Genomic DNA, 24,916 nt, shown 5'->3' on the forward strand with positions numbered 1-24,916 from the left:
GTCTGGACACCCGCAAAGCCCCCTCCCTCCCCTAACATTTGTCTCTGATTTGCAGCAGAAAGTACGTCTAGACCACCCTACGGACCAATACAGGCCCATGTTGGATGGCTTTCACTGTCCAGACGTATGCATGCGGTTTGAGGGTCGGCACTGGAGATGCCCTAAGCACCGACGATGGTCAATGGTTGTCACATACCCAAGCTGCCCACTATATCATCTCCCTAATCATCACTCCTACAAGATGCATGTCTCCCTAATCATCACTCCTACAAGATGCATGTCGCCTAGCCGCTACCCATAAACTAGGGAAAGATATGTGCACGAAAGGCCTCGATCTCGATCTTTCATTCAACTTCTAAGGTGTGGGCCATGATTATGCAAGGTCTCTTACTGGCTCATAAAAAGTTTTTGGGATTGTCAATTTTGCATTCGACTAATTTCTAATAAGATTTCAATCAACATTTCCAATCAACTGTTGACAATTATATGTCCAAAAACCTACGACAATTGCATGTATGTGTTTAAGGAGAAAATGGGTCGGGCTGAAAACGGGTCACACAAAAACCCTGGATTGGTCCCCCACTCTCCTGGCCCTTTCATGGACCACCAAATCACTGAGCAAAAATAACATCATTGTCGGTGTCAAAACCGACGGATCTCGGGTAGGGGGTCCCGAACTGTGCGTCTAGGCCGGATGGTAATAGGAGACAAGGGACACGAAGTTTTACCCAGGTTTGGGCCCTCTTGATGGAGGTAAAATCCTACGTCCTGCTTGATTAATATTGATGATATGGGTGTTACAAGAGTAGATCTACCACGAGATCAGAGAGGCTAAACCCTAGAAGCTAGCCTACGGTATGATTGTATGTTGTGATTGTTGTCCTACGGACTAAAACCCTTCGGTTTATATAGACACCGGAGAGGGTTAGGGTTACACAAGGTCGGTTACAAAGGAGGAGATATCCATATACGTATTGCCTAGCTTTCCTTCCACGCCAAGTAGAGTCCCATCCGGACACGAGACGAAGTCTTCAATCTTGTATCTTCATAGTCTAACAGTCCGGCCAATGGAGATAGTCCGGCTATTCGGAGACCCCCTAATCCAGGACTCCCACAGTAGCCCCTGAACCAGACTTCAATGACGATGAGTCCGGCGCGCAGTTGTCTTCGGCATTGCAAGGCGGGTTCCTTCTCCGAATGCATCACAGAAGAATTTGAATACGAGGATAGTGTCCGACCCTGCAAAATAAGTTCCACATTTCACCGTAGAGAGAATAATGTTTTCGCAGATCTAATCCGCTAGCTTGTTTTGGCAACATGATGCTACGTCATGGCCCGGTGATTACTCGAACCGTTTCTTTTAACCAGCCCCGCACATAACGCGAGGCAGTTTTTCGACACGTCTTGTCAAAGCAGAGATCGTGTCCCCTTATTACGGGTTTCTCATCAATACGAGCGTGGGTAACCCAACCGCGCCATCAATTACGGCGCTTGGGGGATAAGCGAGTTTTACCAGGCAAGTGGGGACGCCTGTCCGCCCATATAAAGGGATAAGGACTCACCTTTCTATCCACGCCTTCTTCCTCCTCTGCTCATCCGCTTCCGCACACTCGAGCTCTAGCGCCCAAGCCCTCACTTCCACCTCAACCTTCTCCAACCATGTCCGGAGTGGGAGGCAAGTGGATGGTCTCCTCCATCATGGAGGGAGACGTCAAGAAACTGAGGAGAGCCGGATACCTGCCCGACGACATCACGCATCGGCTCCCAGATGAGGGACAGCTCATCCCCACCCCCAAGCCCCATGAGAGGGTGGTATTCCTCACCCATTTCCTCTGCGGTTTGGGATTCCCTCTCCATCCCTTCGTCCGGCGGCTCATGTTTTATTACGGCCTGGATTTCCACGATCTGGCCCCGAACTTTATCCTCAACATCTCGGCGTTTATCGTCGTGTGCGAGGCCTTCCTCCGCATCAAGCCCCACTTCGGCCTATGGCTGAAAACCTTCAACGTCAAGCCAAAGATAGTGAGCGGCCGCCAGGCGGAGTGCGGAGGCGCCATGGTGGGCAAGATTCCCAACATCACATGGCTCGAGGGCTCCTTCGTGGATACCATAAAGGGGTGGCAATCGGGGTGGTTCTATATCACCGAGCCGCGCGACCCTGCATGGGTAGCGGCCCCTGAGTTCCGATCTGGCATCCCCATGCGGCTCACCTCTTGGAAAGAGAAGGGCCTGTCCTGGGGTAATTCAAAAGAGCTGACTGGACTCCAGTCATGTATTCAGAACATGGTGGACAAGAAGCTCAAGCTTGTCAACATAGTCCAGGTTATGCTCGTCCGCCGGATACTCACGTGCCAACAACGGGAGTTTACCTTGTGGGAGTTCAACCCGGCGCAGCACCGAACTCTGAACAGGCTCTTCGACACAACTCATGAAGATGCCTGGAGGGTGCTGTTCAAGGGCGCCGCGGTCCCTCCCCCCATTACTGAGGATCGCGGATTCAGTGCGAAGCGCCACGCTAGTGCGGTAAGTTGTTTTACCTTTCACAAGATACTTGTTTTCTATATAGATTGACTCTATGTGGGATCTAAACTCCCGTGCCGTTAACAGGACTGACAGAAGATGGATGGACAAATCGACTGTCTGGCTCCCTTGCCCGAAGGCCCTGCGGACGCCCTTCTGGCGAAGATGTTGACTCCGACCCCTTATAAGGTGCCGGAGAAGACCAAGAAGGCCAAGGGATCTCGAAAGAGTTCCCAACGCCAGGCATCGTCGGACTCACCATCCGATGACTCTGCGGCACACTCTTCCCCCGAAGACGAGGAAGAGGAAGAAGAGGCTCCCCCGCCGACTGGGGGAGACAAGAAAAGGAAGGCCGCCCCTACTGGGGAGGCCGGAGGGTCCAAGAAGGGAAGGACTCTCCTACCGGACAGCTCCACCACCGCCGACGAAAGTGGAGACGAGTGGTTGCCCAGGGCCAAGCCCCAGGGGAGATCGTAAGTATTCGAATCCCAAAGTAACCCATAGGATTCCTTTGTCGCATTGCTTTCCCTAACGCTGAACTCAATTGTGCAGGCCGCCCCGAGCTAATATCGAGGTATCCTCGGACGGCTCCCTGGGCTCGTCAGACATGGATAACGATCCAGTCCCGACTGCCACCTCCCCTCATGCAGCCGACAACGCCGAGGTGCTGTCTCAAGAGGCACCGGATCGAGGGGGTACAGTCCCGGAGGCGCCTCAAGGCGACCTTCCGGACTCCGGGAGCCGAGGGGATGGGGTCCCCGAGAGCTCCAAGTTCGGCCCTCAGCCGAACACCGCGCCGGACCCTCCAACGGTTCCGAGCTTGGGCAGGCGGTCCCCTTCTAAGGAGGGTGAGACGCCTGTGCCGGAGACCTCTGTCCATCAAGAGGCCCGGACACTATGTTGGAAGCGCTTCACAGCGCTTCCATCGAGGAGGAGCACCGCACTATCATGAGTGCGGTGATCCGGAAGGTTCAGTCCGCCAAGAGCGGATTGACTGAAGCCCGTACTAGCCTTCTAACAGGCTTCGAGGTAAGTGTTTTAAAATGTAGTAGAAGTATTACCGCATAGACAGTAGCCCCTGATGCTTTGTTCGGTGTTCACAAAGAAAAGCCGAACAGAGGATCAAATAATATCGCAGGAGTCTAATATAAGTATGTCAATATGCATATGCATGCTTCGCTACTGGCGTCTGCCGCACTAACTGCGGAGGTCGCCGTACTAAAGGAGGCCCTCGAGGGGTCCCAGAAAGAGCTCGGCCTTGCTAAGAGGCAGCTCGAGGAGAACAAGGGTAAGTAATACCCGTTCTGTAGATGAGAAAAAGGACGCGATTGCTAAATGACAGGATCATTGTATGTTTGCCAGGGGCCACGGTCGAGGTGGCGACCCTGAAGCAAGCGCTGTCCCAGGCCGAAGAAAAGGCGGCCCAGGAGCGCACCGAGCGAGAGAGGCACGAGGCTCGGGAGGGCGAGGTGCAGCAAGAGCTCCGGGCTCTCGTGACAAAGCACGAGGCATTGGAGCTTGACTTGAAGATGAGAGAGTCTGAGCTTGCCGTGGCCCGTGAGAGCGCGAAGAGTGCCAAGGCCGAGGCCCAGAAGGCCCTTCAGGAGATCGACGCGATGAAGAAGATAGTGGCGGGTAAGGCTTTCTATATGCAAAGCAAGCATGTAAAGGTGAATTACTGATTACTTACCCGAATCCGGAGCTCTTCAGGAGCATTCGCAGATTTGCCCCGCAGTGTGTCCGATGCCGCACTATTCTACCAGGCCGAGGACGGAAGCTCGACGGAGAAGCTGTTCTAGTCTCAGTATGCTGAGGCCGAACATCCGGTGCCAATGAGCGACCAGCTGAAGCGGATGGCCGAGCTACATAAGGCGGCCGATCAGGCCATGAAGGGCTTCATAGTCCGGTTGTGGCCTGGCGACGCCCTTCCGAACAGCTTCTTCGGCCTTGTGAGGCGGCTTGTGGATGCCTGCCCACAGCTGGAGGTCGTCTAGCGATTCGTCTGCATTGAAGGTGCACGCCGGGCCTTCGCCCGTGTAAAAACGCAGTGGGTCAAGCTAGACGCTGTGAAGCTGATCAAGGAGGGGCTGCCGGAGGGCAAGAAGCACCGCCACCCTGAGATGTACTACGAGGGTGTTCTGCCGGGCGCCTGTCTTATCGCGGATGAGTGTTCGCAAAATGTAATATTTGAATGAGACTTGCTCGTTTTGTCCTGTATGTATGAAAACTTGTATCGTATTCGCTATGCAACGCTTGTGTGAATTTAACATATTACCTTCTGTTTGGCTGTTTATCCAATCTGAGAGATGGCTAGTCCTTGGCTTCTGCCCCCATGCCACGAGTGCCGGGGTGTTCGGGATAAACCTGAGCACTCTTGTTCCCATGTTTGGGTCCTCCGAGGGAGGTGCTCAGCACAACGAACAAGGCAACCGGACTAATAATGCTTTATCACTCTCACTTAGCCATAGAATTCTATAATTTTAAATTTCGGCGAAGCCCCTCGTATTCGGAAGGCCGAATTTGGGGCGCGATACACGCCTGTAAGCCGGACGGAGCCGGCCCCTCTCCCTAAGCGGCATAAGTCTTTAGGGACTCAAAAAACCTCACCGAACAGCGACCAGTCTCTCGCCTTCTCATGACAGTCAGTTTTAGCTTTCTCTACTGAGGTGCTCGGCCCGGCAGAACTGGGGCACAATCGCAGTAGTTCTCCTAGCGCTACCTTAGCCGATAGAGCGGAACGTAAGGTACCAAAACATAGGAGCCGGGCAAACCCAACATTTGACCAAAGACATGATTCGGAGCTGATGCATATGATGCTATAAGTTCGGGGTGCTGCACTTGTGGAAGTGTTCGGACTTTTCACACCATATTGTGGGTACGTAAGCCCCTGGTGCATTGGCCGTACCAGAGTGTACGGTTGCTAGGCGTTATTAATGAACACATGGATATGTATATATATAACAAAAATGCGACAATAGTCGTAATGTCATGTATTGTATATTAAAAAATTGCATTAAAGCAGAGTGATACAGATAGTGTAATAAGCAAAAGAGCAGGACTATGCCCATTCCGAGGGCGAGCTGAGGAATTATTTGAAATCTGTAATCCACCTGGGAATTCCGTAGTTGTCGGCCTCCTTGGTTGATGTATCATGTGTTCGGCAATAGAGCTGCCGGACAGTGTTTCCAGAGATTGAAGTCCTGAAAAAAAAGAAAAATAACCAAACGGGAAGCCCCTGGTGCGGTTTAGGCCGCGTTTTGGGGCATGCCGTAGTTGTGCCCCCTCCCCACCTGTGCCCATGGTATTTTTAATGCGTAATTATGTACGCGCGGCATGAACAACGACGTTGGGCTGGGATTGGGGTGGCTGCCGTATTTCTACGCGAGCTCAGATCGCGCCAGGCGGTCAGTTTGCCGATTGCCCCAAGCGCGCTTGAAGGTGTCCGGGCTTTGAAACGCCGAACTGGTAGATTGCCTTGAGAGGCTGCTTTGCGCTTCTGCTGTGAGGGCCGCGGTGTGCTCCTCTGTTCAGAGAGAGCGCTCTGTGTTTCCATTGACTGTAATAACTCCGCGAGGTCCTGGCATCTTGAGCTTGAGGTATGCATAATGTGGTACCGCATTGAATCTAGCAAATGCGGTTCGTCCGAGCAGCGTGTGATAACCACTGCGGAACGGGACTATATCGAAGATTAACTCTTCGCTTCGGAAGTTATCCGGGGACCCGAAGACCACTTCCAGTGTAATTGAGCCTGTGCAGTGGGCCTCTACTCCTGGAATGACGCCTTTAAAGGTCGTTTTTGTGGGTTTATCCTTGAGGGGTCTATACCCATTTTGCGCACTGTGTCCTGATAAAGCAGGTTCAGGCTGCTACCGCCATCCATAAGGACTCGAGTGAGGTGAAATCCATCAATGATTGGGTCTAGGACCAGTGCGGCGAATCCGCCATGACGGATACTAGTGGGGTGGTCCCTGCGATCAAAGGTGATCGGACAGGAGGACCAAGGGTTGAACTTTGGGGCGACTGGCTCCAACGCATATACGTCCCTGAGCGCACGCTTCCGCTCCCTCTTGGGGATGTGGGTTGCTTATATCATGTTCACCGTCCGCACTTGCGGGGGAAACCTCTTCTGTCCTCCAGTGTGCGGCTGCCGGGGTTCTTCCTCGTCATCGCTATGCGGCCCCTTGTCCTTGTTTTCGGCAATTAACTTGCCGGCCTGCTTGAACACCCAACAATCCCTATTGGTGTGATTGGCTGGCTTGTCTGGGGTGCCGTGTATTTGACACAAGCGATCGAGTATACGGTCCAAGCTGGACGGACCGGCGTACTTTGTTTGAATGGCTTTTTCCGGCATTGACTGCCGTATCCTCAGTACTTTCGCCGTTAATGCGGCACTTATGCTTGTCGCGGCGTGACCTGCTATTGCCGTCCTTGGTATCTGAGGTACCATGATTCTTTGATATGTTGTTACTGCGAGCCAACCAGCAGTCTTCTCCCGCACAAAAGCGGGTCATGAGCGTCGTGAGGGCTGCCATAGATTTCGGCTTTTCCTGACCAAGGTGCCGGGCTAGCCACTCGTCTCGGATGTTGTGCTTGAAAGCCGCTAAGGCCTCCGCATCCGGACAGTCGACGATTTGATTTTTCTTTGTAAGGAACCGGGTCCAGAATTGCCTGGCCGACTCTTCTGGCTGCTGAATTATGTGGCTCAAGTCATCGGTGTCTGGTGGTCGCACATAAGTGCCCTGAAATTTGTCGAGGAATGCGGCTTCCAGATCTTCCCAATAGCTAATGGAGTCCGCTGGCAAGCTATTAAGCCAATGCCGCGCTGGTCCTTTGAGTTTTAGTGGGAGGTATTTGATGGCATGTAAGTCGTCACCGCGGGCCATGTGGATGTGGAGGAGGAAGTCCTCAATCCATACTACGGGATCTGTTGTGCCGTCGTATGATTCAATGTTTACAGGTTTGAAACCTTCTGAGAATTGATGTTCCATTACTTCGTCTGTAAAGCATAAGGGGTGTGCGGCGCCTCTGTATTGGGCTATATCATGACGCAGCTTGAATGGGTCCTGCCCGCTGTGTTCAGCCTGGCCGGATTTACTTTTACTGTATCCGGCGTGACATTTATCGTCTCGTAGAGTGGTGCACCCTCGTGATCCGTAGATCGATCTTGAATGCTTTGCTTTGTCCTCCAATATGTCTCACAAGTCTGGCGTATCTCCCCATGCCTTTTTATTTGAATGGCGTTGGGGTGGAGGCTGAGCTTTTGGCTGGAATGCCTCTCTATCGCGGTTACAAGGTGGCCGATCAGCCGTTTCATACGCTTCTTCCTCCAGTCGGGGAAGTAACCTGCGCCTTGGATAACTCTTGGAGGGACGCTCGAGTTTATATTGCTCGGCCGCGAGGACTTCAGTCCATTTGTCAGCTAGCCGATCTTGATCAGCTTGAAGTTGCTGCTGCTTTTTCTTCAGGCTATTTGCCGTGGCATTAAGCTGCGCTTGAAGCGCTCTTGTTCGACGGGATCCTCTGGTACGGCGAATTCATCGTCGCCAAGGCTTGCCTCGTCTTCGGAGGGGGGCATGTAATTGTCATCCTCCTCCTCTCCGCCAGCCGCTCTCTCAGGAGAGCTGGCTCGTTCATCCTCCAGCTCTAAATCTTGCTGGAGGGGGTTGTTGTTGTCTTCGGCGCTATCCGGAGTGTTATTATCTCCTGTGCCGGTATCACCACTTTTGCTTTGGTGGGACTTAGAGCGGCGCCGCTGACGTCGGCGCTTGGGTTGCTTCTTGGAGGGGTCATCCTCCGCTATCTCGTCGCCTTTGCCTTCATTGGGTGTATCCACCATGTATATGTCATACGACGAGGTGGCTTTCCAGTGCCCTATAGGTGCTGGTTCATGTTCGTCTCCTACATCGTCGTCCATACCGTCGATGTCTTCAAAGTCGAAGTCGAGCATGTCGGTTAAATCATCGACAGTGGCTACAAAGTGGGTGGTGGGTGGGCGTCGAATTTCTTCAACGTCCGCATCCCAATCCTGTTGGCCATAATCCGGCCAGGGCTCTCCTGACAAAGAGAGAGACCTTAGTGAATTCAGAATGTCGCCGAAGGGTGAGTGCTAAAAGATATCCGCGGCGGTGAATTCCATGATCGGTGCCCAATCGGATTCGATTGCCAGGGGCGCGGATGGTTCGGGGTCCGGAAGAGAGTCCGGCACCTTGGAGTCACGGGCTGCGCAGAGGATTATGCTGGTGTTCGGCTCGATCGCCGTCGAAACTGCAGCCCCTGAGGCGGTGTCTAGCCACCCGTCCTCGATTGGCGCAGTTGGCTCCGGGCTAAGGGTCGGAGCTGATGCAGGTGCTGCCTCTGGGGTACCGTCCGGTGGCAGAGCTAGGTCGTACCCATCGCGACAGTGCGGCGTGCCCGACTGTGGCTTGAATCCGTCGAAGATCAAGTCCCCACGGATATTGGCCGTGTAATTCAAACTTCCAAATCTGACCTGATGGCCAGGGGCATAGCTTTCAATCTGCTCCAGATGGCCAAGCGAGTTCGCCCGCAGTGCAAAGCCGCCGAATACGAAGATCTGTCTGGGGAGAAAAGTCTCACCCTGGACCGCATCGCTATCGATGATAGTAGGAGCCATCAAGCCTAACGGCGACGACACAGAGGAACTCTCAATGAAAGCACCAATGTCGGTGTCAAAACCGGCGAATCTCGGGTAGGGGGTCCCGAACTGTGCGTCTAGGCCGGATGGTAACAGGACACAAGGGACACGAAGTTTTACCCAGGTTCGGGCCCTCTTGATAGAGGTAAAACCCTACGTCCTGCTTGATTAATATTGATGATATGGGTGTTACAAGAGTAGATCTACCACGAGATCAGAGAGGCTAAACCCTAGAAGCTAGCCTACGGTATGATTGTATGTTGTGATTGTTGTCCTACGGACTAAAACCCTTCGGTTTATATAGACACCGGAGAGGGTTAGGGTTACACAAGGTCGGTTACAAAGGAGGAGATATCCATATACGTATTTCCTAGCTTGCCTTCCACGCCAAGTAGAGTCCCATTCGGACACGAGACGAAGTCTTCAATCTTGTATCTTCATAGTCTAACAGTCCGGCCAATGGAGATAGTCCGGCTATCCGGAGACCCCCTAATCCAGGACTCCCACAATCATGAACAGAAAACTGGCGACTCTCTTCAACTTGTAAACCCATGAAACAACCCAACCCCCCTTTACTAACCATCTCTCATGGATCTCTCCAAACAAGAACAGATCTGGAGGTGCCATGGGAGAGGGGGAGGAGAAGGGGAAAAATATGTCATTAGAGAAAGAACACGTGTCATGGGAGGGACAGGGGGGACAAGATCAAAGAACACACAAGGAAGAAGTGGGAGAGAAGAACCAGAGGCATGGCCGAGGGGCATGGCAGGGAGGGAAGTACCTGGAGAAAGACCAGATGGATACACTAGGTTGAGAGAGCAAGATCAATCCAGAGACACAACACACGTACATGAAAATCCTCAAACTCCTTTTGGATCATAGTTCTGCTCACCTCTGCTTCACCTCTGCTTCACGTACAAATCATCAGGAAAATCACTTTCAAAATACGTCAGGAAAGACACACATGGAAGAAAAACATCAGTACATCTACTGAAGAAATGGGCAAAAGGAATACATAAACACAAGAACTGATGAATTCCACTTAAATGTTCACTACCAAAGTATGAATTTCTAACATAAATACATGCACCTAGAACAACTGAAGTGTGACCAAACTTACTAGAAAGTAAAAACTGTGATGACCGACACTATTCTAGGATGATCATATATAGTTAGACAACTGAAACATTAGATATTACTACACTGTAAAACCAAACATCAACAAAGGCCTAGGTCAAATACATTCCAAACTTTAGAAAAGAAATACACTCGAATCCAGCATCATTAAGAGGAAACAACATTTCACCTACACCATGCTCTGGTATGTCTGAAGCCTACTGTTATCACTACACAAAAGGAGCAGATCACCTTGATTTGGGCAGACATACATAGAACTAATCTAGGATTTCTCTCAATAAACTACGCAAGTGGAAGCACAAACTTACCCCCGGTTCTTATTTGCTTGTTTGAACCTGAGACCCCAGTGTCACTTGTGCCACCCATACCTCCCTGCCCTCTTGGTCCAGCACTGGATTTATCAGATGCTTTGTACATGCAGGAAACAGAGATTACACTAGCATCATGATGTAAGCTATGAAGAAACAACACACATAAATGAAGAGAGTGTCATGTACATGCCCCCTTTGATCCCAAAGCGATTATCACACCCTAGCACTGGTATTTTCGGTTACACCCTTTCAGTTCCTTCAACCAAGAAGAATGAACTACCCTCAATCAGGATCAGAGAAAGAATAAGCATGTCTAGACTTTTGCAAAGGCAATAAATCTGACACGAATATACAAGAAGGAAACAAAACTAGAGCGCGCACCTTGGTGCAACCGCAAACTCCAGTTTTGCATTTGCTGGTTTGGCACTCACATTGCTCGCAATCCTCATCGGCCTGCTCGCAATCTTCATGTGACACGAATATTAGTGGATGCAAAGAACAATTCAGGACACACAAGAAATCAGAAAATTCGATTACCTATCTCTATAAAATACAGTATACAATCAGAAAAGAGTTATGAAGACTAACAAACTAGTGTTGCTGAGAAATTATACCTGTAATATTCTTCATATTTTTGCTATTTACTGACATTACTTCAATCATATTTGCACATGGAAAGCAAACAAAGAACAATAACTGAAGATGATCTACTATCAATGTCATAAGAAGATCTCATACTAAATGTGAGTTACAATACCCAGAAATAGCAAACAAAAACTTTATCCAATAAAACTGAGAAATATATGCCTAAAAAGTTTACAATCATATTCAATTCCCGCGCTCTACAATCAAACATCATACACAAGGTAACATCAACTACTACAAAAGGGAAAAAGCATACATCGTTCAAGGTGCCTCTAGTAGTACCTGAAAATAAACTAAAATATGAGAAAACAAAACTATCATGATGCTTGCAGGTACACTCAGCAAATTGACCGACAAACAAGTATCGCCAAAGTGAGGGAGACTCTAGCAAACAAGCAGATATGAGCTACTCCCTCCGTCCGGAAATACTTTTCCAAGGAATGGATGTATCTAGATGTATTTGAGTTCTAGATACATCCATTTGTATCCATTCCTATGACAAGTATTTCCGGACGGAGGGAGTACAACTCAGGAAATGGCTCAAATGTAAGTTAAATTCCTTTCTGAAAAAATAAAAAACAATAAAGAAATAGAAGAAAAGTGAATAACAAAAAATAAGTTAACTTACTCTACAAACATGGCAAGAAATGCCTCAAGATGATACAATAGCCGAAAAAGCATCATCAGAAGCTAATTCCTGGGAGGCGGCCCTATTTGAGAACATGAAAACCTGAAAATATGAGATCTAAGTAAATATTATAGATCAAAAACTGTCAAAATATTAAATCTAACACAAGAAGAGATAAAATGCAGATCAATGATGATGTTGATACTAGAGCAACAACAAACACTAACAAAAACCAAAACAATCAAGAAGAAAGGGGAGAACTAGTTGACTTGCATCAACAACTCAAAGGCAATGCCTTCCTCAATCAAGATGATGCCTTTCTTGATGAAGATGACATTGAAAAGTTCTTGCAAAATGAAGAAGATGCGGCATCAAAGGGAAGTTTGAGGAACACTAGCAGCAATTTCAAGCCATAACTTGGCATGCAGTTCAAAACAAAGGAAGAGGGGTCGGAATACTTCAGTTTCTACTAAAAAATAGCTAGGTTTTCAGTGGCTACTATGGCAGCGTCAAGAAAGGTAAGCAAAAAAGGGAACAATGAGGTTACAAGAGTTACTATGAAATGTAATAAATATGGCAAGATGACATAAGTGGAAAGAGAATGTGTAGTGCCTATAAGAAAGACTACTGTCACTGTAAAATATAATTGCAAAGTTGTGATGGTCATAGCTCACAAAGGAGATGTTGATGAGTCCAATTCATGTGATAATTCTACTAGTTATTTGTGCCTGCATGATGGGCTTTGTGGAATTTTGCCGTGTTTGCGAACCTCTTTTTGTTGATAATCTCTTAGGTAACCATTTTTGGACCACTTAGCATAATAAGGTGGAAATCCCTAGAAATGGTTGTGAAATCACGTATTTCAAGTGATGATCACCTACCATAAAAGAACCAATAAAGGAGGCCAACAAAGAAGTCATTGCTACGCTTCTAGACCAAAAGACAGCGTTCCATGCGACCGCGCCCGCTCCGTAGATCAGACGCCCAGAGAGACCAGAAACTCGTCCAGAAGGCAGAACCCTAGCCTCCGGAGATCATCCGTAGGAGGGATTGGCAAGGAGAAGAGGTCCATCGTCCTTGTCACGCACAGGGGGCTACAACATCGTCACCACTGCCATCATCATCATCATCATCATCATCATCATCATCATCACCACCATCATCGTCATCATCACCCACATCCTTATCATTGTAACAACATGGACCCTAGTTGTTCACCTTGTGTGTTATTTGTATCACTACAAAAAAAACCACTTCCGTGATGATACATCTTTGTCATAGTAGGTCACATTTTCTGTCATGCATGTACGTCCATGATGATTTTATGACAGAATCAAGATAGTCATACCTGTGCTATCGTAGAAGTGTTCCATGACAATACCAAAGTTATCATCACGGAAGTGTCCACTTCCATGGCGATAAATGGCATGTCATGGAAGCGCTTTCGTCAAGGATAACCGACACGTGGCATCCACCATAACGGGTCGCCGTTAACCTATCGGGTTTTGGTTTGGATCCGATAACCCATTAACTGCCCTAATCAATGGCGATTTTCCACGTGTAAAATTCCGATTCGCCATAGTATCCATGTGTCGGCTTCGCGTTGGGACAAGTGTCATCCAACGAGTGGACGGGACGCGCCTATGGTACGTCGACACGTGGCCCGGCCCAATAGTGGCCCGTTTAGGTTAAAGGGTCAGCCTGTCAAAATAAGCGGGCCGGCCCATTAGCGGGCCACTTGATTCAGGCCCATTCACAAGCATGGCCCGTACAAGTTACGCAGAATCGGCCCACAAAAGGCCCATTCCAGATTTGACAATTTCCATCCCATCGTATGTTCCAGCCTGTTAACGACCCACTACGTCTTTGGGCCCAATTATAGCCCGACCTTTTTTCGGCCTGTTAGTAGCCCATTATAGATATGGGCCAATATGCCACCGGTACGTCTTTGGGCCTTTTCTCGGCCCATTTTGTATTTGGACCAACTTCTAGCCCATCGAGACTTTCGGCCTTTCCTCGGCCCATTCTGTAAATGAGCCAATTCCTAGCCCATTTTGTCGTTTGGCCTGTAAACAGCCCGAACAATAGTTGGTCCTTTGACGTTGCCACCTGTTTTTTGATGTATTAGAGGCCTACGTTCCACAGGGCACACTTTCAGCCCAGCGCGACTTTCAGCCTGTTAAACGCCTATTTTGTAAATTGGGCCTCTTCTGGGCCAAAACACTTTCGGCCTCTTACTGGCCCGTCATGTAAAAGGGCCGAGACAAAATTAACAATTATTTCGGCATGCTAGAGGCCCACAGGCCATTTCCATTTATACGTCCCTATCGAGCTTTCGGCATGTTAATGACCCGCTAAGAGCCATTGTTATGGTGGGCCATGTCGTTTGGGAAGCACTAATTATTAAGTTGACCGGCCCAATTAAGGCCCGCTTTGAACATGTTTGTTTGTTCGGATGGCGTCCAGGTAATGTTTGGGCGTGTTGGCCCTAGTTTCAACGATATGGCATATACAAAGAATTACCCTACTTTATACTATCGACTCTAAAAAACCTACACTATAAAGAGACAAAAGCATAGAAACGAAGAATAATCCTACACTATACAATAAAGAAATTATAGCAGATTATACCTAGTGGGCATTACAGTTCGACACTAGTGATAATAAAGCGTACACAAACAACAAATTACATACACTAGGCAAATAAAGCTCATACATCATGGACACGCATCAACAGAACTTACCATTTGAACTATAATCTCTTCAGAAAATAGGATTGGTTGGATTCAGATAGCACAAATTTCAGTCTGCAAAATCTCCAATTCCTTTGTGGTTACCTCAGTGTCTTGTTTCATTTTTTGACTCTTGCATCTAATATCTACAACTGCAGTCTAACATGTTGATTGCATGTTGACAGTCATGTACACGTTGTCTTGCCACCTCTAGTTGATGCATTAGAACATCATCACATTCCAATTCCAATCCATAATCATTTGGTAATGACCATGCCGCACCGCTCTCAGATCTTTGTGTTGATGTCACTTCATCCTAAAATATTTCTGTAAGTACACATGACTAGGGCAAAAATACAGTTACAACAGTGAAGCAAGCAAGGCAGAGTATTTTATACATGGCAAAACAGGACTAACAATAATGTTACACGTCATGAAGCATAAGCAGGTGATATTTTAAAAATTATAAAAATGGTAGTCTGTGCAAGCCGCATACAAAAATCTCTTTTAGCTCACTAGAGGAGCATGATGTTGGGGCCAAATGCAAAACAGACATGTTACAAATTTAGACCACATGCAGCTACTGGCAATTATATATATATATATATATTGCATATAAGTAAGCAAGCAGTTGGCCATTCTGTAGCTCAATTAAAGTTTTAGGGAGCATAATGAACAACAAAGGGATTCATACAAACCTACTACAGCAAGCAAAACTATGCAATCATTAGCCTCGTATAAACTAGACTATGAGCCTCATGCAGTAATAGTTGGTTAATAGACTTCAAAGCTTCAGGCACACTTCGCCTGAGCATTTAAATGGTAAGGCCTTTAATTATGTCAAGTAATAGTCATACACGCAGCTACAAGTAATTTAATGGAGTACCAAACATCAGGCATCATTGTTTGGGCATCTCATTAACTGAGGACAAATAAAGCAATTGAAAAGAGCAATTTAACTAGGCCTAAAACAAACAAGCAATTTAACTATTGAGTTGCCAGCAGGCATACATGCACGCCTCAATAACATTCATGGCCTAGCTACATTTACTATATAAAGGAACAAGTAATGTAATATTGTTTGCCCCTATGAAGTATCTCGACTAGTATGTAATAAAGATCCTAGTAATGATAGGGAGGCTAATGATGTGAATATGCAGTTGGTTATGACATCGACAACTCTACCATAGCAGGAAGCAATTTCACACTGTTCACTACTATAAGATGTTTTAGATACTTAAAAGTAGACTACATCCATGATGAGTGAACAGACACATTAAAATGTGTTTACATACATCTGATTTACAAAAAAGTTAGAACATCATATAGTAGTGAGCGGAGGGAGTTTTAATCAATGGCACAATGATTGGGTTACACATGGAGACCCCTACGCAAGCACAATGTCAGACAAATAGGATGTCCTGGTAATTGTAATACAGTGACTTACTGTAGGATCAAAAGTATGTCTAGAGGGGGGGGGTGATTAGACTACTTGACCAAATAAAAGCTTAACCTTTTCCCAATTTTAGTTCTTGGCAGATTTTAGCTGTTTTAGGACAAGTCAAGCAATCATCACGTAATTCAAGCAAGCATGCAAAGAGTATATTGGCAGTGGAAAGTAAAGCATGCAACTTGAAGAATATAAAGGGAAGGGTTTGGATAATTCAAACGCTATTGGAGACACGGATGTTTTTCCCGTGGTTCGGATAGGTGGGGCTATCCTACATCCACGTTGATGGAGACTTCAACCCACGAAGGGTAACGGTTGCGCGAGTCCACACAGGGCTCCACCCAAAGGCAACGGTTGCACGAGTCCACGGAGGGCTCCACCCACGAAGGGTCCACGAAGAAGCAACCACCCACAAAGGGTCCACGAAGAAGCAACCTTGTCTATCCCACCATGGCCAACGCCCACGAAGGACTTGCCTCACTAGCGGTAGATCTTCACGAAGTAGGCGATCTCCTTGCCCTTACAAACTCCTTGGTTCAACTCCACAATCTTGTCGGAGGCTCCCAAGTGACACCTAGCCAATCTAGGAGACACCACTCTCCAAGAAGTAACAAATGGTGTGTAGGTAATGAACTCCTTGCTCTTGTGCTTCAAATGATAGTCTCCCCAACACTCAACTCTCTCTCATAGGATTTGGATTTGGTGGAAAGAAGATTTGAGTGGAAAGCAACTTGGGAAGGCTAGAAATCAAGATTCATATGGTAGGAATGGAATGTCTTGATCTCAACACATGAGTAGGTGGTTTTCTCTCAGAACATATGAGTAGGAATGATGTGTGTGTTCTAATGGCTCTCTCCTCGAATGAGAAGGAGGTGGAGGGGTATATATAGCCTCCACTCAAAATCCAACCGTTGCACAGATTTCCAATCTCGGTGGGACCGAATAGATAAACTCGGTCTGACCGAAGTAGTAAACCTAGTGACCGTTAGGAATTTCGGTGGGACTGACATGCAACTCGGTAGGACCGATTCGGTTAGGGTTTGGGCATGACGTAATCTCGGTGAGACCAATTACACAAACTCGGTGAGACCGAGTTTGGTAATTAGCTAACCAGAGAGTTGGTCAGGCAAACTCGGTGGGACCGATTTGCTCTTTCGGTGAGACCGAGTGGAACTCGGTGAGACCGAAAAGTTACAAAGGGGAAACACTGAGTTTACATTGCAATCTCGGTGGGACCGATTCGCTCTTTCGGTGGGACCGAAAAGTTACGAAAGGGAAACAGAGAGTTTGCAACCCCATCTCGGTGGGACCGAGATCCTTATCGGTAGGACCGAATTGCTAGGGTTTGGCAGTGGCTAATGACAATTGAAACTCGGTGGCGCCGGATAGGAAAAATCGGTAAGACCGAGTTTGGCTTAGAGTTTAGGTCATATGTGGATATGGGAAAGTAGTTGAGGATTTTGGAGCATATCATTAAGCACATGGAGCAAGAGGCTCATTAAGCAACACCTCATCCCTCCTTGATAGTATTGGCTTTTCCTATGGACTCAATGTGATCTTGGATCACTAAAATATAAAAAGAAGAGTCTTGAGCTTTTGAGCTTGAGCCAATCCTTTGTCCTTAGCATTTTGAGGGTTCCACTTTCACATCCATGCCATGCCAATCATTGAGCTTTCCTGAAATAATCATCTTGGAATAGCATTAGCTCAATGAGCTATATGTTGTTATGAATTACCAAAACCACCTAGGGATAGTTGCACTTTCAATCTCCCCCTTTTTGGTAATTGATGACAACATATAGATCAAAGCTTCGACAAATGATAATAAGCATGAAGTATATCGTCGCTTTGAGAAGTATGTGATAAGTAAGAGCTCCCCCTAAATTTGTGCATATTTAAAATTTGCTTTGGACTGCAAATGCACAAAGAGTTAGAGTCATGGGTTACTCTTCCATGTCACATACATCTTGGTGGAGCGCTCAAAATGATAAGAATGAAATACATGCACTCATCACCAAGAATAGTGAATGATCACAAACGACAGATAGCATGATAATATTTAAGCAAGCATTAAGCAAAAATTAAGTGTAGCTTATGATCAAACACATGATCATCGATGTCTCACAAATAATGACATAGTATCAAGCACTCAAAAGCAGAAAAGGTTCGAAAAGCCACCAAATAAAGCAAGAGAGAAAAGCAACACTCTCTCTCTCGAAGCCTAAGATCTATACATCTTCTCCCCCTTTGGCAACAAGTTACCAAAAAGTTCATAGAAAATGCATAGTGCTAAGTCGTCGCTCATGCTTGATCTTCAGGTGGTGGTGGAGTCCGGATCACTCGAAGGACGAAGGCTTCTGTAGATGTTGAAGTAGTCGCTGGAGTTGGAGCTGAGGTAGACGCTGGAGCTGAGGCTGTGGCTGGTGCTGAAGTAGTAGCTCTGGTGTCAGCAACTGGCAGTGCAGACGACCTCGGGCCTCGTGGCACTCTAGAAAAAGCATGAGTTGTGGTCCTGCCTCTCCTCTCATTCATGTCCTCCTGGAGCTGCTCCACTACAGACTGGACTTCTGTTACCTTGACATCCAAGTCATAGAACTTCTGTTCCATGATCCTCTCTAGGCTCTGCTGATTTTTAGTGAGGTTGGCTAGACTTTGCTCAATTCTCAGCGAGGATGCAATCGAGTAACTGAGCTGCTCTTGTTTGGTCTTCAAGAAGTACTCAGATGCCTCCTCTTGAGTAGGCATCCTGGCAGCTTTCTCCTTCTTCGCCTTCTCCTTCTTTGCAAATGCTTGTGCAGATGATGGCTCATTCTCTGTCATCACAACTTCATTACTCTCAAAATCTGGACGGATGGGCAGGTGTTCCTTATCCAACAAATATATGCCCGTGCCCATCTTGGAGTTGATGAGCTCCTGAATCTGAGGGGCATATCCACAGCTCCTCTTTTGATCTGCAGCTGTCCTCTTAATGGTTTCCACAATGAGACTCATGACCTTGAATTTCTGAGGCACGTCAAAGACATGAAGCAGGTTGATCGCGTGACCTCTGATCATCTTGTGATCTCCAGACTTAGGCAACAGAGTGTGCCTTAGTATCCAATTGATAGTAGGCAATCCTGAGAGCAGATAGTGCACTGAGCCAAACTTGAATGTGTCAAGAGCTTCATTGGGAATTTCCTTGTACATGTTGGACATGGAGTTATGGTCCATTTTCTTCTTGGCATAGATGTCCAAGTCCTCATCTTGCTCTTCTGGGGCATTGATGATCTGTGCCCACTCAACCACTGTAGATTGGTACCTTGTACCCTCTGACATCCAAGTAATCCTTCCATCCGGATAAAAGTGAGCTGTGGAGTAGAACTGCATGATGAGTTCCTCGTTCCACTTTGTGAGCTTCTGCCCAACAAAGTCCTCTACTCCACATGCTCTGAAGCTGTCCTGAACTCCTGGGTAGTGCCCTTCATTCTCCTTGATATAGGTCCAGTCGACCCATCTCATGTCACAAACGATTGGCTTCTTGTCAAGCAAAACAGTCTCATAAAAGTCTTGTTGCTCCTTTGTGTGAAATCTGTAGTCCACGGCAGTCCTTCTCCTAGAAGCATATGGATCTGCTTCTCTCCATTTCCTGAGCCCTGAGTCTCTCCTGAGCTTCATGTCCTCAGCCACAGGATGAGCATCGTTGTGGTCTGGGATCTTGGGCTTGAGCTTCCGAAGGACACTCTCTTCCTCTTCTTCAATAGCTTCAGGCACTGGGGCCTTGTTCTTTTCTGCAGCAGGTATACTCCTTGTGTTTCTCTTTGGAGCTGTCTTAGGCTTAGATGCAGCCTTAGGAGCTTCCTTGGGCTTGGATGCAGCTCTCCCTGAACTTATGGCATCTCCCATAAGTTTGGCTGCCTTGGGTGCTAGTGCAGCAACCTCTTCTTCCTCCTCCTCTTCTACCATGATGGAGGCTCTCCCAAGCACTTTGGCTACAGTCTTCTTTACTCTCTCTTTCCTCTTCTTACCCTCAGCAGCAATGGGCTCAATGGGAGCAGGTGCAGGCTTCTCAGTTGAGGCTCTAGCCTTTGACATTGGCTGCCTGCCTGCTGGCCTCTTGATTTTCAGGCCTGGCTTTGAGCCTTGAGCTGGCTCAACCCTCTTGGAAGTGGCCTCTTCCTCTTCCACATAGTCTTCATCCTCTGAATCAGACGTTCTCTTCTTCCTTTGACGTGTGGCAGCCTTAGGTAGATTGCTGGGTGTGCTCCTGCTGCCATCATCAGAAGAACTTGAGGGGCTAGTGCCCTCACTCATCACAACTTGCTGCTCTGAGAGGTTCTGGCTGTCACTTTGATCAGACATGTTGCAAACTGACTGCTGACCCTGTGAATAGATTATAGAAGAGATAGAGTGGATGAGCATCACAAAAAGCAGAGTTTTTTGCAAAAGATTAATTCAAAAACTTAGTTTTAGTTTTCCACAGAAAGCATCTCGGATCTACCGATTTTCAAACTCGGTGACACCGAAGCAGTTTTGGCACCAGAACTGGTGAACTCGGTCAGACCGAGTCATAGTTCGGTGGCACCGAGACTGCTAGGGTTTCACAGAATTCCAAAATCGGTCGCACCGATAAGTTATTCTCGGTCAGACCGAGTTTAACTTGTGCAATGGCAAAAGCCAGATCGGTGGGACCGAGTTTTTCAACTCGGTGGGTCCGAGATGGTTTCGGCGGAAACCTAACCCTAAAATTTTCGAATTAAACCTAATCTACGAGCGTTTTGACTGGATAGAAGTTTATCAATCGTGGCAAGATTCATGATGATCACAATGTGCTAGGAATCAGATTGAGGAATAGCACAATGATCAAGTCCATACCCTAGTTCGGCGTGGACTTGCTACAGCGGCAACGGCGGGGCAGAAATCCGTTGACGGCGGCGAAGACCAGCGACTGGAGGCTGCTGGCGGCGAGGAGACGATCCGGAGACCTCGAGGGCAGAGCAGGATATCGCGCGGGCGAGGAGGTTTCGGAGAAATTTCCAAAATTCTGCCCGTCACTATATATAGCCCGACCCTATCGGTGTGACCGAGTGGAACAACTCGGTGGCACCGAGATGCAAAACTGTGTGCAGTTATTGCAACTCGGTGTGACCGAAAAGTTCAAATCGGTTGCACCGAGATCAAAAACCTAGATCAACTTAATGAACTCGGTAGGACCGAAAATGGAGTATCGGTCGGACCGAGATTCATAAAGAGGTTTTGGAAGTTTAAGTCTATGACGAATCGGGGACTCCGAGCGCTCCTCACACAGAGTGGTTCGAATCCGACTTGATCAAATTTTGTGATGCAACATGAATAGAGTTTGAGACAAGAAAAGCATAGATAGCTAGAGGAGGTTCTTAGGCATTCTTGTCCATCCACTTGGCAAAAGAAGATAAAGCCAAACAATCAAAACAACAAGTGGATGTCCTTGAATGAGTAAAATATGCAATCAACATGCTCACACAATAAGATAGCAAATGAAATATGTGGCAAAGCATGCACAACCAATTCTAGCATCTATCAAGCAATTTGCGATGACTAGGTCATCTATATATGAGTATATTGACTTAGGAGTCAAGTGAGAACACTTGATCGTAGGTCATACTCATCGTTTAAGCTCAAGTGGGGTTGCCACTTTTACATAAAGCATTGTTTTGTTCACATCTTTAGAGTTTCTTTAGCTCAAGTCTTAGAGTAAAGCTCCCCCTAGATGTGATATCCCCCCTAAGAGGGATGAACTAACCTTGGGTTTTGTCGATGATGACTTCATGTAGATATTGAAGATGTGGATGCTCAATGTTGATGTAGATCTCTTGGAGCTATCCTTTTGAGTGAATTGCACTTTCAATACCTACATGGGTTAGTCCCACAAGGAACAAACAAGGATATCCATAGACATAGAGTGATGCACACAAAAGATGATGTCCATGAAAACTTTAGGTTACCTTGTCCCTTGTCTTACCAACAAGAGGGTTTGTGACTCCTTGAACTAGTGCAAGATGTGGAAGTTGATTGCACTTGTTCTTGCCAAAATGATAAGAGTGAAGTATGTTGGCGAAGTCACCCTCAAGAACTCTCTAGTTCTTCTTCTTTTGGATCCACATCATCTTGATGGGAATCCTTGGAGTTGTAGTCGTACTTGATGAAGTGGAACTTGAAGTAGTCTTGGGAATCCACTTGACTAAGGTCTTAGGAGCTTCTTCAAATGCATCAATTTCCTCTTGAAGCTTGTCCTTGCCTTTTTGCTCGTAGTCTTGTGGTGGAAGATCATCTTGAGCTTGTGTCCCCTTGAAAGAAGTATACTTCTCTTGTTGAGGGACAAACTTTGTCTTGGGGTATTGATCTTCTTCCCATTCAACTCCATTGGCATTGAACTTTCGTTCAAAACCAACACCTTGATTCTTCCGGTGCATTCCTTGCTTGCGCACAATTTCCTCGAATTGCTTACTCCCGGCAAGGCTCTTGTACACTCCTTTCTCTATAATTCCCTTCAATAAGCAATTTTCTTGCTCAAGTGCAACTTGGCTAAGAGAATCATTAGTGGAATCAAGAGAACTACTAGAAGCAACAATATTGGATTTAGCGTGATCATTGTTACTACTAGAGGAGGAATCTTTCTTGTTAGATTTGACTTGAGGCATGTAAGTGGATAAGAGTACATGCTTGGCAATGTAAGAAGAACTTTTCTTGCGGAGATCATCATTGATTGCCTTTAAGAACTCATGCTCTTGCTCAAGATTGAGCTTTTCAAAGCGTAGTTTCTCATGAGCTCTTAAAAGTTCTCGGTGATCTTCGAAGATAGTGTCATGAGCTAACTTAAGAGTTTTTAGTTCTTTAGTTAGAGCCTCAATCTTCTCCTTATCATTGTCATTCGTTTTATCTTGATTAGCATGATTAATTGGTCTTTCATCATAGTATTCATCACTAGAGTTGTCACCAAGCAAGTCATCACCTAACAAGTCATCTTCATCACTATTGAAATCAACATACTCGGGGTGTGTTACCTTAGGACCTTTGGCCATGAAGCATCTTCCAATTCCTTCATTTGGTGAGTCAAATATGTCATAGGAGTTGGTTGACACAAGTGCTAGACCGGCAACACCTTCATCTTGAGTATCTTCGGAGTCGGAGTGATAACTTCTCTCGGAGTGGCTGTCGGAGTCGGAGCTGGATACCCATTCACCAACATGAGCTTGATGTCTTCGTCTTGTATAGCTCCTTGATGATTTTTCCTTCCTTTCCGAATCCTTGCTTCTCCGTGAGTATCTTCGTTCATAACGATCATCTCTACTCCTTCTCTCTCTTGGTGGTGATCCTTTGCTTCTTCTTTTTGGAGAATCTTCTCTTCTCTTGTAGGGAGACGTACACTCATTGGAATAGTGTTCGGGTCTTCCACAATTGTAGCAGTTTCGTTCTCGACTAGAAGATCTTTTGTCATTGTAGGACCTTGATTTGGAGCTTCTATCTTTGCTTCTATTCTTGTAGAACTTGTTGAAGTTCTTCACCATTAAGCTCAATTCTTCATTGAAGTCTTGTTTCTCACTTGATGATGTAGGGGCTTCACATGAGGCTTTGTAGGCACCACTTGATTTGTTGTGAAGTTCCTCTTTATCCTTAAGTGACATCTCATGAGCAACAATTCTTCCAATCACTTCCGTTGGCTTGAGATCTTTGTAGTTGGGCATCATTTGGATCAATGTGCACACGGTATCATATTTTCCATCCAAGGCTCTTAGGATCTTCTTGATGATGAATTTATCGGTCATCTCTTCACTTCCTAAGCCGGCAATCTCATTTGTGATGAGAGCAAGCCTAGAGTACATTTCAGCGACACCTTCACCATCCTTCATCTTGAACTTGTCAAGTTGGCTTTGAAGCACATCCAACTTGGATTCCTTGACGGAGTCGGTACCTTCGTGCATATCAATCAAAGTGTCCCAAATTTCCTTTGCATTCTCAAGGCGGCTTATTTTGTTGAATTCTTCGGGGCACAATCCGTTGAAGAGAATATCACAAGCTTGAGCATTGTATTGCAACATCTTCAACTCATCCGCGGTAGCTTCACGGTTTGGTTCTTTCCCCTCAAAGAAGTCACCTTGCAAACCAACACACACAATAGCCCAAACGGCGGGGTTATGTCCAAGAATATGCATTTTCATTTTGTGCTTCCAACTAGCAAAATTAGTACCATCAAAGTAAGGACCTCTACGGTGATAATTTCCATCGCTAGACGCCATACTCTCCTAGGTTGTGAAACCAAGGCTATGACCACCAAAAGCTATGGAGATCAAGCAAATGGAGACCAAAGCTCTGATACCACTTGTAGGATCGAAAGTATGTCTAGAGGGGGGTGATTAGACTACTTGACCAAATAAAAGCTTAACCTTTTCCCAATTTTAGTTCTTGGCAGATTTTAGTTGTTTTAGGACAAGTCAAGCAATCATCACATAATTCAAGCAAGCATGCAAAGAGTATATTGGAAGCGGAAAGTAAAGCATGCAACTTGCAAGAATATAAAGGGAAGGGTTTGGATAATTCAAACGCTATTGGAGACACGGATGTTTTTCCCGTGGTTCGGATAGGTGGTGCTATCCTACATCCACGTTGATGGAGACTTCAACCCACGAAGGGTAACGGTTGCGCGAGTCCACACAGGGCTCCACCCAAAGGCAACGGTTGCGCGAGTCCACGGAGGGCTCCACCCACGAAGGGTCCACGAAGAAGCAACCACCCACAAAGGGTCCACGAAGAAGCAACCTTGTCTATCCCACCATGGCCAACGCCCACGAAGGACTTGCCTCACTAGCGGTAGATCTTCACGAAGTA

Source organism: Triticum urartu, chromosome 2A (assembly GCF_056163025.1).
Source record: "Triticum urartu cultivar PI428250 chromosome 2A, HENAU_Tu73, whole genome shotgun sequence".
Lineage (NCBI taxonomy): Eukaryota > Viridiplantae > Streptophyta > Magnoliopsida > Poales > Poaceae > Triticum > Triticum urartu.